The sequence below is a fragment of the Periophthalmus magnuspinnatus genome, chromosome 19 (assembly GCF_009829125.3).
Source record: "Periophthalmus magnuspinnatus isolate fPerMag1 chromosome 19, fPerMag1.2.pri, whole genome shotgun sequence".
In the NCBI taxonomy this organism is placed as follows: Eukaryota; Metazoa; Chordata; class Actinopteri; order Gobiiformes; family Gobiidae; genus Periophthalmus; species Periophthalmus magnuspinnatus.
This window is the reverse complement of record NC_047144.1, coordinates 19,004,192-19,019,009: the sequence shown is the minus strand read 5'-3', so window position 1 is coordinate 19,019,009 and position 14,818 is coordinate 19,004,192. Positions and strand designations below refer to the sequence as shown.

The window sequence follows — 14,818 nt, the reverse complement described above, 5'->3', positions numbered from 1 at the left end:
ACAGACTGTGGGACAAACTTTATGTCTAGGTTATTACAGCAGGCTTACAAGCTCCTAGGTATTAAGGGTATTAGGACCACCCCCAGATGGATGGGCTAGTTGAGCGGTACAATCAGACTTTGAAAAATATGCTGCGTAAGTTTGTGTCTCACACAGGAGCAGACTGGGACCAGTGGTTGCCATACCTGCTATTCGCATACCGTGAAGTGCCACAGGCCTCAACGGGGTTCTCGCCCTTCGAGTTGCTCTACGGACGCCAAGTAAGGGGGCCTCTCGACCTCCTCAAAGACTATTGGGAGAATCCAACCCCCTCAGAGGAGAATGTGGTGGCCTATGTGGTAAAGATGAGGCAATGTCTAGAGGAAATGTCTGCTCTGGCACAAGAGACTTTAAGGACCGCTCAACAAAATCAAAAGACTTGGTATGACCGCAAGGCTAGGGAAAGAAGCTTTGAACCTGGCCAGAAAGTGCTTCTTCTCCTCCCCACCTCCGAAAGCAAACTCCTTTCCAAATGGCATGGTCCATATGAAGTCACCAGAAGAGTGGGTAAGGTCACATATGAACTTTACATGCCGGACAGAACCAAAAAACATCAAACGTTTCATGTGAACTTGTTAAAAGAATTTCAGTCCCACCAGGATTCAGTTCATCAGCTGCTGATCCGTGCTGTTGAGGATGAGGAAAGGCCAGAGAAGTTCATGCCTGGAAGCCAGGGTGAGTCGCTAGTCGTAGACATGTCACATCTGTCTATCTCCCAGCAGGAGCAACTGGTTCCTCTTATTGACCCAGAGCTGTTCAGAGACTCACCTGGTTACACTGACCTGGTCCAGCACAACATCCGGCTGAAAAAAGAGGCTCCTCCACGTTAGAAGAGCTACAGAATACCTGAGCGGTTGGTGCAAGCTTTGAAAAAAGAAATCAAATTGATGTTGGAACTAGGCATAATTGAAATCTCAAACAGTGAATGGTGCAGTCCAGTGGTTCTAGTGCCCAAAAAGGATGACTCGCTGAAATTTTGCATAAACTTTCGTTATCTGAATTCTGTTTCACTGTGTGACCCTTATCCAATGCCTAGGATTGATGAACTGGTGGAGCGAGTGGGGCAGGCAGAGTACATCACCACCCTGGACCTGAGCAAAGGCTATTGGCAAGTGGCACTGGCTCCAGAGGTTCGAGAGCTGACAGCCTTTAAAACTCCTTTTGGTATGTACCAATTTAGAGTTATGCCATTTGGACTCCAGGGGGCACCAGCCACCTTTCAGAGTCTAATGGACTATGTTCTGAGAGATGTTTCAGAATTTGCAGCGGCATATTTGGACGACATTGTAATCTACAGCCAAACCTGGGAAGAACACATGGCTCACCTAAAACAAGTCCTCCAGTGCATAAAGTCTGCTGGTCTAACTATCAATTCTCAGAAATGCTGTCTGGCTCGGAGAGAGGTGGAGTACCTGGGTTTTGTCATTGGACACGGCAAACTCAGGCCCCAGGTGGGAAAAATGGAGGCTTATTCATTCTTTCCCCATTCCAACCACAAAGAAGAAAGTGAAGAGCTTTCTAGGGCTCATTGGCTGGTATAGGAAATTCATTCCTCACTTTGCAGATCGCTCCGCGGTGCTTAATGACCTCACCAAAGCATCAGCACCAAGAAAAGTGATATGGACTGACCAATGTGACCGCGCTTTCAGGGACCTAAAGGAGGCCCTGGACAAGCATACCATTCTACAAACCCCAGACTTCAACAAACCATTCATTTTACAAACTGATGCATCTGGAGTGGGCTTAGGTGGAGTTTTATTGCAGGAGGTGGATGGAGAGAGAATGCCAGTTGTATTTTTGAGCAGGAAGCTACAGGATAGAGAGACCAGGTATTCTACTGTTGAAAAGGAGTGCTTGGCCATGAAGTGGGTGATCGAGTCCCTGAGATACTATCTGTTGGGACGCCATTTCAGCCTAGAAACTGATCATCGTGCTCTCCAGTGGCTCCATAAAATGAAGGACTCAAATACAAGAATTGCAGGCTGGTACCTGGCCCTACAACCTTTCAACTTCACAGTTCACTACAAGCCTGGCAAGGCCAATGTAGTTGCTGACTCTCTCTCCAGGTTATATGAAGACTAAAAATATTGTACCCTTAAAAGAGGGGGGAGGAAATGTAATGTAGCTAGTCCATTACTATCATGGAGGCTAACAGGAAGAAAAAGACATACACAAATGTTTAAAATGTTTTATTGATAAATGTGTAGCACTGATTTGATTTGTAATTGAATTGTGAGAATTTTAACTTACCCATGTTGTCTGCCTAGGTGTTTCGGCCAAATGAGTCCCCGGGGAGCCAAAGCACCTTAAGAAGGTTCCGGGGCAGACCATTGGGGGTTAACAAGGAGGGGTGTTGTATATTTTGGCTTGTTGGTAATGTAATTATTTCCCACTGTTAAAATAATTGAATTTAAATGGAGCTCTATTTTAATTGACAATTTCATTGAATAAATTTGTACATTTAACCGCTAAAGTTGCTATCCGGGCGATTACAGGCTCATTTATGCTGTATGTTCTCGACACATGTAAATACACACAGAGGCTTTTGTCCGTTCTCTGGTTGTTCTGTTTAATCTGGTCCGTCTCTTTAGAACATGTGGAATCTCAGCACCAGCGCCGTACTTGATCTGACCACTGGGGGCAGTAGTGAACATAGCTCTGCCGCATCAGCAGAATAAGCAAACCAATATTTTACATTTACAGCAACAACCACTGAAGTAAAAAAAATGTTAAAAAAAAAAAAAAAGTCCCTTGGCATTAATGCTAATAGAATAAACAATTATAGGGCTGTTGTGATGTTTTTGAGATTGTCACAGGTTTAATGACTTAATGATAAAATGCTTTAAAACAACTACATTAGTTTCAATAAAACATTAAAAACCTGGGGCATGTGTGCAAAACCTCAACAGTGTGGCTTGATTTAATATAAAATGTGCTTAAAGTAAGTTGTAAAATCTAAATAAGATGGATCACGATGGAATATCTTGAAACAAATTAAATCTCATTGAGACAAGTGAAAAATCTTAAAATAGTTGAACTATGCTAAATAATCATCTTTGTGTAATCAGGAGTGTGTTCTGTTCACATCAGAGGTCAGTGGTGTTGCACAAACGTGAGCAGTGCCATGTGTTTTTAAACAGTGCAATATTAGGACTGTGATGAATTAACAGCATGAAACTAAATAATTTATCTTTTTAATGGTGAAAATGTGACATAAAACAGGGAGTTAAACCCATGAGTCCAGTCAGTGTTTCCTGTTTGACAAAAGCAGCAGCGACTTATGTTCATTTGTACATTGTTAATATTATTGTTAATTACTTTTTAAATTATAATTGTTTATTATTTTTTTTATTTTTGTGATTTGAAATTGTGATTTGTTTCAGGGTGAAGGTTTACAGGGTTTGGATTTATCAGCACATTATAATAGAAAAACGGAATCGGCGTGGAATTCTGTCTCCACGGCGACGGCGTGATGTCATCGATGGGATGCCACAGAATTGTAGTAGGTGTGAACTTTCCCGCACTTTTGTCATTATTGACTTGGTGATCGAATAGTGAGCCACATTGCATTTGTCTCCTCGACTTTTCGCAAACAAACTGATTTAAGTGTCCAAACGTTGAACTCAGAGAAATGAGTCGATTTAAAGCGGTGAGTTCATGTTTGAAGCTCTGGTTTACACTCACACAAAAGCCTCACAAAACACAAAAGCCTGTTTCTGCAGAGTTCAGTTTTAGTCTGTTTAACTGTTTCTTGATGTATTTTAATTTAATTTACAACTATGAACAGTACATTTTAACACATTTTGGCACATAAATATGGATCATATGATGTAAAACTCATGTAAGACGATTGTTTGGAGCTTGTGGAGACGAGAGTATGAAGTTTTTATGGAGTCAGATTGGGAAAAGGAGCAGTCAATAAATAATCCTCTTTGTTTTTACAGTTTCCATACATCTACGATAGGGACAACATCTATCCAGATGATTTCCTGAGCGGCTGGGAGGGCGAAGAGGAGTTTGCAGATCCTGAATTCGTCCGGGGGCTCATCTCTGAGCCTTCCCCTCCTCCTGCTGCACCTGTGGGACCTACCACACCCCCACCACCTCAGGACGGTCCAACCCAGAGCGGGTTGGACTTCATGGACGAATTAAGCACCATAGACTTTGAGATGGTGGATTTGTGTCGTGAGTCTCTTGAAGAGGACATTCCTTTTGACCTTCTGGACGATTTGGAGCTCATGATCGGCTCAGAGACGCTCAACCCTGGAGCACAAACCTCTGAGTGCTCCAGTCCAAAGAGGAGGAGAGTGTTAAACCGTTGGGACAGGCTAAGGTCTAGAGTAAGTGAACGTGCATAATCCAACGATACACTGTACTTTGCCATTCATATTTAACTATAAAATAAAAACACAATGAAATGTCTTTTTGTCATATCTCAATGAAAGTGATCGAATTGTTTTGTGTTTTTTCAGCCAAACAACAGCTCTGGCCGCACACAGATGCCCTCGGGGACACAAGAGCCACGTCCAGGACCGTCCTCCTCTCGTACCTCTGCTCCGACAAGGTAAAGAACAGGACCATCTGTGTAGAAATATACATACGATCCTTTGTCCCATGAAAGAACATGCACCTTACACCTTTGTTCTCTGGAGAAGTTTTTTGCAAAGGTCAATATTTCCATTTCCCTGTAGACTCCACTAACAGAGTGTTGTGTTTGTAGCAGGAGGACGCAGGATGCGGACGGGCAGAGCAGGCCGTACATCAAGAAGCCTCCAAACGCTTTTATGTTGTACAGGGCGGAGCAGAGGCCCTACGTGGTGCAGGAGCTCGGCATCACCGACTGCGCCAAAGTGAACGTGGTGCTGGGACAGAGGGTGAGTGGAACACGCCAAACACACAGAAACATTCAAGATACGGCTCACGAATGATGAAGAGCCGAAGGTAGAATCCTGTTTAACATGTGTCTTTTTGCAGTGGAAGATGTTGTCTGGTGAGGAGCAGGCGCCGTATTTTGAACAAGCGCGAAAAGAGAGACTCGCTCATGAGGCCAAGTACCCCGAATGGTCTGTGAAGGACAACTTTGTAAGTGCAACACGCGTCTCACATGTCTCACACGTCTCACGCTCGTCTCATACACATGTCGCACGCACGTCTCACACACGTCTCACACACGTCTCACACACACACGTCTCACACACACACGTCTCACACACGTCTCACACTCATCTGGATCATTTCAGTGATTAAAATGTATTTTTACTAAAACCTTTATGTCTTTTCAGGGTCAAAAGGCCAGAAAGAGAAACAACAAAGGCCGTCCAGTCACAGACCCACAGGGAGCTCCTCGAGCAGCGCCTCCTCAGCCTATAGCCTATATGACTTACCCAGTGAACAACCAGGGCCACAGCAACCAGGCCCCCATCAACCTGGTCCCCATCGACCAGGTCCTGAACAACCTGGCACCCGACAACCAGGTCCTGTACAGCCTGCCTCCCAACAACCAGGTTCTGTACAACCAGGCCCCCAGCACCCAGGCCAACAGCAACCAGGCCCCCATCAACCTGGTCCCCATCGACCAGGTCCTGAACAACCTGGCCCCCGACAACCAGGTCCTGTACAGCCTGCCTCCCAACAACCAGGTTCTGTACAACCAGGCCCCCAGCACCCAGGCCAACAGCAACCTGGCCCCCATCAACCAGGTCCTGTACAACCAGGTCCCCATCAACCAGGTCCCGTGCAGCCTGCCCCCCAACAACCAGGTCCTGTACAACCATGCTCCCAGCACCCAGGCCCACAGCAACCAGGCCAACAGCATCCAGGCCCTGTACAACCAGGTCCCCATCAACCAGGTCCCATACAACCTGGCCCCCAACAACCAGGTCCCATACAACCTGGCCCCCAGCAACCAGGTCCTGTCCAACCTGGCCCCTAACACCCAGGCTCACAACACCCAGGCTCACAACAACCAGGCCAACAGCAACCAGGCCCCCAGCAACCTGGCCCCCAACAATCACGCCCACAGCAACCAGGTTCTGTCCGACCAGGCCCCCAACAACCAGGGCCTGTCTGAACTGGCCTCAATCAACCAGATCCTGGACAACCTGGCCATCAGGAACTGGGCCAACAGCCACTAGGCCCCCAACAACCAGGTCCTGTACAACCGGGCCCCCAACAACCAGGTCCTGTACAACCGGGCCCCCAACAACCAGGTCCTGTACAACCGGGCCCCCAACAACCAGGTCCTGTACAACCGGGCCCCCAACAACCAGGTCCTGTACAACCGGGCCCCCAACAACCAGGCCCTGTACAATATATATTTTTCTACATTTTTCTACTTTTCTACTTCTATTTAATAAACAATTTTCTATTGAAAATACGTGTCAGCTTTTTCTTTAATATGTGTGTGGTATTAAGTATGAATTGTATATCTGGGTAAAAGTAACTAAGTTATTTATTTAAGGCCTTATTGTTCAAGCAGTTTAAATAAGTGGCAGGTTCTGGTTCACCCAAATGAAAATCTTGGGTGGACCCGTGGTGGACCCGTGTTCACCCATGTTTTAAGATACGTCCAAACTTGGCTTTTGTTTAGTAAAAGTCTTCATTAATTACTGCAGAACTCTCCTTCACGTGGCCCGGGAGGATGAGCTTCAGGGGACAAAGGACCCGAAATGAGTCATGTCAACATGAGTAGCATAGTGGCGAAAAAAAAAAACATATTTAGTGCCCAACCATTCAAATTGCTGCACAATTAGTGATGTCTCATTTTTGCAGAAGCAGTTTAGTGGGCATTTGGAATTTCAGACAAATTTAATGGAAACTTTAATTCAAAACATTAATGGAAAAGATGTTTTATAAGATACATGCATGATTATTTTACATTGTATTTATTATTATCTGCAATAAATGGAAAAAAGTCACATTTTTATATAGTGCTTTACATCAAGAAACCACTCACCCATTCACACACACACATCGCGCAGTAGAATAGAGTAGAATTCATTACAAGAACATATACAGTGAAATGACCCGTGCATTCAGCCTGTCCCTCTCTGTGCAAAGGCCTTGATGACCCTGTTCGTGATGTTCTCTCAGGATGGATGGGTCACTATCATGCACAACGGGATCGACGCTGTAGCAGAAGACATACAGGTATGTCTTAGATCACTCTTCATTTCTGCAGAATTTATTATAAATAATATATTATGGTATATACTCCCACCATCATTATATGTATATATATGTGTGTGTGTGTTATATATACATATAATCGAGTCCTAATAAATACCACGCGTCTTCTGGTGTAAGCACAAATATCTGCCCAAATGTGCTCCATTTTCATAGCCGACTTGATAAATGAGGGCCAGTGTGTCATATGGAATCTCCTGTCTCAGGCAGTGACCAACTACAGTGAGTGGCGCCTGCTCTACTTCCTGTCCTTCATGATGGTGAGCTTGTTCTTCATGTTCTTCAGTATCCTGGTGGAGAAGTACGCCGTGGTCCAGAAGAAGCAGATGGAGTCCACACAGCGCAGGCATCCCAAGACAAGAGGACACAATAAGGGTAAATCACATTTCTGCAAACACTACTGAATCAAGGTTTGCATCACATTTGAGAGAAAACTTTTTTACTGTGTTTTTTTTAAATAATTTATTAATCTATAAAAGGAGCTGTAGTGTCTTGAAAAACAGAACTGGTTCATTTTAAACGGGTTTGCAGAGGTCCAAAGTTATTCCTCATTTACCTTATGCATTCTGAGCATTCTTTTGTCTCGATGGTGACACCACTAGGCCAACTTACACGTCAGATCTGTAGAGAAGTGAATTCATTCACAGTAAGATTGCAAGTTTTTCAGGTTATATTTGACCAATTAAAAATAGATGAGCCTATTAGACAAAGCAGCATCTCCTTGGAGACAGGTAGGTGTCACAGTCACAAACTAGCTAGTAGTCTGTGACTGTTGATATTTGAAAGGGACCTGTTTAACAGCACAAATCAGCTCACCTGTTGCAGTTTCAGCTAAGACCGTTCTTTATTGTCAGATTGTGTTAAAACAAAGCTCAGATTAAAGTCTAACTTGAGTAAAAGCGCTTCAGACAGAGCAGTGCCTAGAGTTAGCATCACACCCTCAGGAAATGTTGATGACATCAGCTGCAAAGTATCAATCCAGGATATTTAGAGAGGTAATTATGGCAACTATGGAAGAGATGTAGCAAGGAGTTAAACACGACGGCACATTTGCTAGTGCGCGGCTTTTTGTGGGTTTGTAACAGCAGGATTTATTTAAATAAGAACAGACTGTAGAACACACAGCTTCAATTAAAGACGTAATTTACAGTAAGGCCTCACTGGTGAGAAATCAGGATACTCCATTTATATACCACAGTAAATGTGATATTCTGATTTTGGAAGTATTCTGACTTATAGGTACTGACTTATACAGGATTCTGAAATCAGAATACTGTGTTTGTACATGGACACACATATAACCGGGGAACTGGAGTGCATGTATACACACACTATGCTAAAAATCTCTTGCTTTATTTGACAGAGGAGAGCTGTGAACCCTGAGACATCCACAAATAGAGAGGATGTCCAAGTCTGAGAAAAAGAGAAGCCTTCTACATCTGCAGCACAACATTTCTTTTAAAACATTTTATTCCCAGTTTTTAATAAATACAAATGTTCAAATCTTTTCATATTGTCAACGTAAAGCTTTTGTCACTTGTAGACTTACTCACAGTGGGAAGAGTAACCAAAACGTTTACTCAATAAGCGTACTGTTTCTTCAATAAAAAATATAACTCAAGGAGTTTAAGTATGCTGCTAGAAAAGTACTCTGAAAAGTAGAATTTATTTAAAAAGTTACTCAAGTAGTAGTAGTAAATGTAACTAACGTAATGTACTACCCACCTCTGTCCATATGCATTTAAAATGTAGAAAGAAGTAAACCTAAAGAGAATGAGAAAGTGAAGGTGTGTCTAAACTTTTGACTGTATATTTTTTGTAATCATAACCACACACAGATGTAAAAACACTTTTATTAACATTCATACACACATTTATAAACATTCATAATTGATATACAGAAATCCATATTCTCTCCCAGCTGCCTGTCCTATCTCCACATACATCAGTTCTGAGTGTGCAAAGCTTTGGTCCTCCGCTCAGCCCGGGCCACCAGCAGCCTCACCCTTTCACCTGATGTTTGGATCAGCTCCTTCCCACTGAAAAACAAAACAAATTGATCACATTTTTGTTATAAATACACATAATTTGATATTTACTACTCTTACTATTGAGAATGTGCTCTTTAGAAAGTAGTGTTGACCTAAACCAGAACTAGTGTTGGACACATGCAAAATATCCAAGGTGACTGTGGAACTTTTCTGGCAGGGATGGTAAATGGTCACTTTATTATCCAGAGCTTTTCCACCTTCAGGGGAAAAGCTCTTTACATCAAGGAACCACACACACACATACACCAGTGTACGCACACACTGGGGGCGAGGTGTGTCAAGTGACTTGCCCAAGAACACAACGGCAGCATTCATCTGTGGAATCGCACACCAAACCTGTGGGTCAGTGGATATAACCTCCAGCCTTTGGATCTGAGGGCGAACTCTCTACCAACTGAGCTACTATATTTATTTGAACAATATATTACACTCAGGCCCAGCCTATAAACAGACTAAGCAGCTGCTCAGGGCCCCGAGGGGCCCCAACAGCCCAGACATTTATATTGAAAATAATGATTGGAAAGTTGTTGTTTTTTTAAACTAAATGTCACTCATGTGTTTATACTAATCTAAATATCCCTTTTAAACGATTAGATGTGTGCTATTTCCAGTACATAAATATGTTCTGCCTACATGAGTTTTTTATTCAGGCCAGGTGCACTCTGGGAACGCTGAGGCAGCAGAGGGACATTTGAATGGGTGTTTTACAGACTTTTACAGACTAATAGACTAAAAGTTAGTCAAGTTTATCTAAAGTCCGGGACAATGCATGAAGAGCCCAGACGAAGATCGTTTTCAGAGAAGACTCGAAATATGTCCCCACTTTACATCAGTGGACCTGCAGATAAAACAGTGAAGCTGGACGTGTGTAATTCTGTAGACAGGACACACCTCAGAGGGACAGAGGACAGACAGGACACACCTCAGAGGGACAGAGGACAGACAGGACACACCTCAGAGACATGAGGACAGACAGGACACACCTCAGAGGGACAGAGGACAGACAGGACACACCTCAGAGACATGAGGACAGACAGGACACACCTCAGAGGGACAGAGGACAGACAGGACACACCTCAGAGACATGAGGACAGCAGGTGAGTCTGTTTATTACACTGTCTGTTTGTGGTTGTGTCTGTGCTCATGCTCATTCAGGAATACAACTGCAAGTTGTTGAATACTCGCTGATACTGAGTAAAATGGAGTAAAACCGTTTCCAGACATTATTTTAAGTAGTAAAGCTAATTAATTTCATGGGATTTTTAGAGTATAGCCACTTTTCATCTTAGAATTCTTATCTACTGAAATCACTGTAGTTATGTATAATTCCAGTATAATTACTTTGGATAAGCGTCTGGCTTTAGTATTTACCACTTCCTCTGCAGACTGCGCTCCGCGCTAACATGCTAACTGCTAACATGCTAACTGCTAACGCGCCACTCTTAGCATAACAGTGACTGTTTTGTTACTTTTACCACGGTCACATTTTGACATGTTCATGCTGTACGTCTTTTAAAAGGTCTGAACCCGCTAAATGTGTTTGTCAATTATAATAAGTTACAATGCAGCACAAGCAAATTAAGAGCCACTTAGCAACATTAGCATGCTACTATTGTAAACACAAGCACTGCGCTGATCCTCTGTGAAATATAAAAACCTTTAGAGTCCTAAATATTTGTATATTTCCTGTGACAGTCACATGTGTCACAGCTTAATGTGCAGAACAGCGAATGTGCAGCTTTATGTCCATAGCTGATCTGTGGAGAGATGAGCTGTGAGTCAAACAAGAGGCAGCACAGATACAGTGGTATCGACAGCCCATTGATGAGTACGAGTACTGGCACTCGATACTGGCATCAGTATCTGTGCATCCTACTCATTAATATGTGCATTTATGTGAAATCACAGCATCCAAACCCTCACAATAAACATAAAAATGATGTGATCTTAAAATCTTCTCTAATTTAATGTTCAGTCCAAATGATCTGATGATTATAAATCTGATGTTATGTCCAGACTGATTCACTACTTTGTACTTCTTGAGTGATATGATTTTGAAGTAAGTGTACCTCTCATTAAGTACATCATTGGCTGCTTTATCCAATTCTGCATTTTATGACATAAAGAGTTGATAAATGTGAGCCCACTTTAGTCAAATGGAACACATTAAAATGCACCAGAAACAAACAAAAAAAATGGCCAGAATTTAAAATGTCTTTGGCAGACTCCCCTTCCTCACATGTTTATACTGTTAAACTTATAGACTTTAGAATACCACTAGAATTTTCAGTCTTTTTATAAGTGGCTGTGATGATGTCTGAATGTTGTCAAATATGAATGTGGCACTGAAGTGGAGAGGGCCCCGAGAACAAATTCAGCTTGGGGCCCCCTAAAGACTAGGGCCCTGATTACACTTCAGAATACATTCTCATGACAGTTCATTCTCAGTTCATGACAGGACTAGTAGCAGTAAACTTGTCTATCATGCATTTCTTCAATTACAGGTATTACCTAGGATTTTGATGAAATAATAAATAAAATACATTGAAAAACTTACATTGTTATTATGATCAGGGTCACCTCTCCACAGGTCTGACCTGTAACTTGGCCTGTGCTGGCTCCATGGAGATAGACATGTTTACTGTCATACCAAATTAAAAATAGTATAATTTATTGTAGAAGTTGATATTAAGTCTTTTTAGAGATGAGAGTACAAATTGTTCTACATTGTGCTCAGAATCCACTGGCCATATCAGGGCTGTATAAACTATGGCACCCATTTTTGTTCTGGTGAAATGGCAAATTTAAGTAATTCTATAACTAATCCCTCAATAACATCACACTTCATTATGGTACAAGCCTTAAGACAATGGTTCTGTCAAAACTTCGCATATGTTTCTATATGAACTGTCCAACTCTCTACTAAACAAAAAGTAAAAGGAGCTATAAACTTAAAAACTACAGCTTCATGGCATCACAAGGTGGAACAGAGTATTTTGAGCTTTGGTGATGCAGACAGACTAATAATAAAAGCATTACTCAAACATGTATGACTGAAACAAGACACAAATACAGGTATGTTTTTAAATTAAGTAACATTATACCATGGCTTAAAGCTCACAATAATCCATTTTGCGTGATATAGGACCTTCAAGTGACTGCCCACAGCTTTCCCTAGTGTCCCTTACTGACCCATGGTAGTCCACTCCCAGCAGACTGACTCCGTTGACGGCCAGGATCCTGTCTCCAGGGGCCAGCCTCTCAGTGCGAGCAGCCGGGGAGTCTGGAAGCACCGCACTGATGAAGAGGCCACTCGTTTTCACCGGTGCGTCCTGCAATGTACACAGACCACTTCAGTGACAGAGCGCGTGTACAAAGGGCCGTAACGTTAGAATACTTGAAATTCTTCTTACTGTGAGTGAACTTAACAAGTAGTAGTAATCACTGCTTGTTGGATTTCTAGAGTGCTGTAATTATAAAGGTGCACTGTGTAGCTTTTCTAGTGGAGGGTGCACCACTAACTTGTCTCCATGGAGTAGGGCTGAAAGATTCATCGCATTTAAATCGAAACCACAATTTGAGTGGACGCAATTAGCAAATCACAAAGGCTCCAGTTTTTGAAGTACCACAAATAACAAAATGCCTCGTCTTATTCAACAAACTGCTGACCCTGTAGTTTAGATCTGCACAAAACTTCTGTGTCTTTTTGTCAATTCTTCTGGACATGTTTAAAATGTGAACTTTGAACAGAATCCTATTATTAAACTACAAATTGCGAGACTAATCATAATCTTAAAGTGCTTGTTAGAAACATCAATTATATATTTTGCCCAAAATCATGTGGAGCTGTTATAGCTTTACTGAAAATGCTCCACAGTATGGCATTAAACTTGTGTATGACGAGGATGTAATGTCACCAGGTCAAGTTACAGCTCGAATATGTGGAGAGGCTTTTTAATATATTTTTTAGACATAAAAAATGTAATAAATGCAGGATAAATACATTTAATTCCACACTTCGGAGCAGCACTTTGGAACCTACTTTGTTTATGAAATGTGCTATATAAATAAAGTAAATTGGATTGAAAAACTCCAGGTAGAGCATTAACATTTTCCAGACAGCAGGTGGCAGACCCTCTACCAGAAAAGTTACAGTGTGGGGAGTTATACATGTCAGTGCATTTACAAATAAATTCTCAAATGAGGAATTACTAAGAACTGTATGGGCTTTAAAAAATGGTAAATTAACTGTATGTAAGACCTATGTTCCCAGATATGAAGTAGATTATGTTTAAATCAAATATATCTTATAGTGAGAATTTAAAAAAATGTAATGGGGGTTAAACGTGATAGTTACAGCCTAAAAATCCCATAATAAAACGTCTGCTCCTCACCCACGTGTCGACCAGGGCCAGCCCGATGCCCCGCTCTCCTCGCTGCAGCTCCAGACTGAACACCTCCTGGTTGTTGTTCTCATGGTCCTCCTCTTCTTCCTCCTGCAGCTCCACCACAGTTTTGAGCTCAGTGAGGTCCTCACACACTGACACACCTGTGACAAAAAGAAAGGTTTTTAATGTGAGACTTAACACCTAAACAGCACACAGTCAGTTTTTGAACATAAAGCTGTACATTTACCTAATTTACGCTAAAAATGCTAAAAAACTAGGACTTGGATCAGAAGATAATGCTATTAACATGTCATATATGTTGCAAAAAAAAACCTAAAAAACTGTTGATTTAGTGTTGGATCCCTTTCTGTCTGTAAAATGGAACCCAACTATTAAACTGAGGGGTATAAAACTGTACATTTACGTAGTTTACATAGAGAAATGCCAAAAAACTAGGACTAGGATCAGAAGATAATGCTATTAAAATGCCATATACATTACAAAATTAACTGCTAATACATAACATTAAGATTATTGTTTTGAGAATGGTTTATTCACCAAAAACAATGTATTAAGCTGTTTAATACGTTTCATAATATCATCACTATGCAATCCCGCTAATGAAACTACTGCACATCACATCAGGTTTGTCAAGTTGTAGTGTGTTGTTTTCTATCGTGCTTTTGTATACTTGAAGGACGGAGGCTTGTGGGTGAAGCGTTGGACAGAATCGTACTGCTAACCTTAAGGAGGGTTCAAAAAGGGATGAAATAAAACCTCTTCAGGCATAGTTTTTCATGAGGGAACAATGTTATAACATGGCAGAAACCTCCAAATAATCACATGTTTGAATAATACTACTTCTTTAAGCTGAGGATGAGGAGTTTTCATGTTGTTTTTTTCTAATTATGATATGGGTCTTCACACTTGTCATTCTTTTGTCCTAACTTGTTCCATTTCAACCCTGGTGTGGACTTGGTTTGGTCCTGTTGTAGTCCTGATTTAGCCCCAATTTTGATATATGTGTGAATGCATCTTAGTACGATACCCGTAGTAAATATATATAGTAGTTTTACATCAGTTAAGTGGCAGTTTGTGGAAAAAAAAATAAAAAAAATAAAGTAATGCTTGATTTAATAGTAATTGCATTATACA

At 41.7% G+C, this 14,818-nt stretch overlaps 1 long non-coding RNA gene across 1 annotated transcript; it reads right to left on the bottom strand.

Moving 5' to 3' along the window:
• Positions 1–9,144: 9,144 nt before the first annotated feature.
• LOC129457178 (uncharacterized) lies at positions 9,145–13,782 on the bottom strand. Its single transcript, XR_008649132.1, has 3 exons — positions 13,670–13,782; positions 12,468–12,607; positions 9,145–9,263 (listed from the first exon to the last, which is right to left on the bottom strand). It is a non-coding gene; the product is annotated as an uncharacterized LOC129457178 (long non-coding RNA).
• Positions 13,783–14,818: the final 1,036 nt, after the last annotated feature.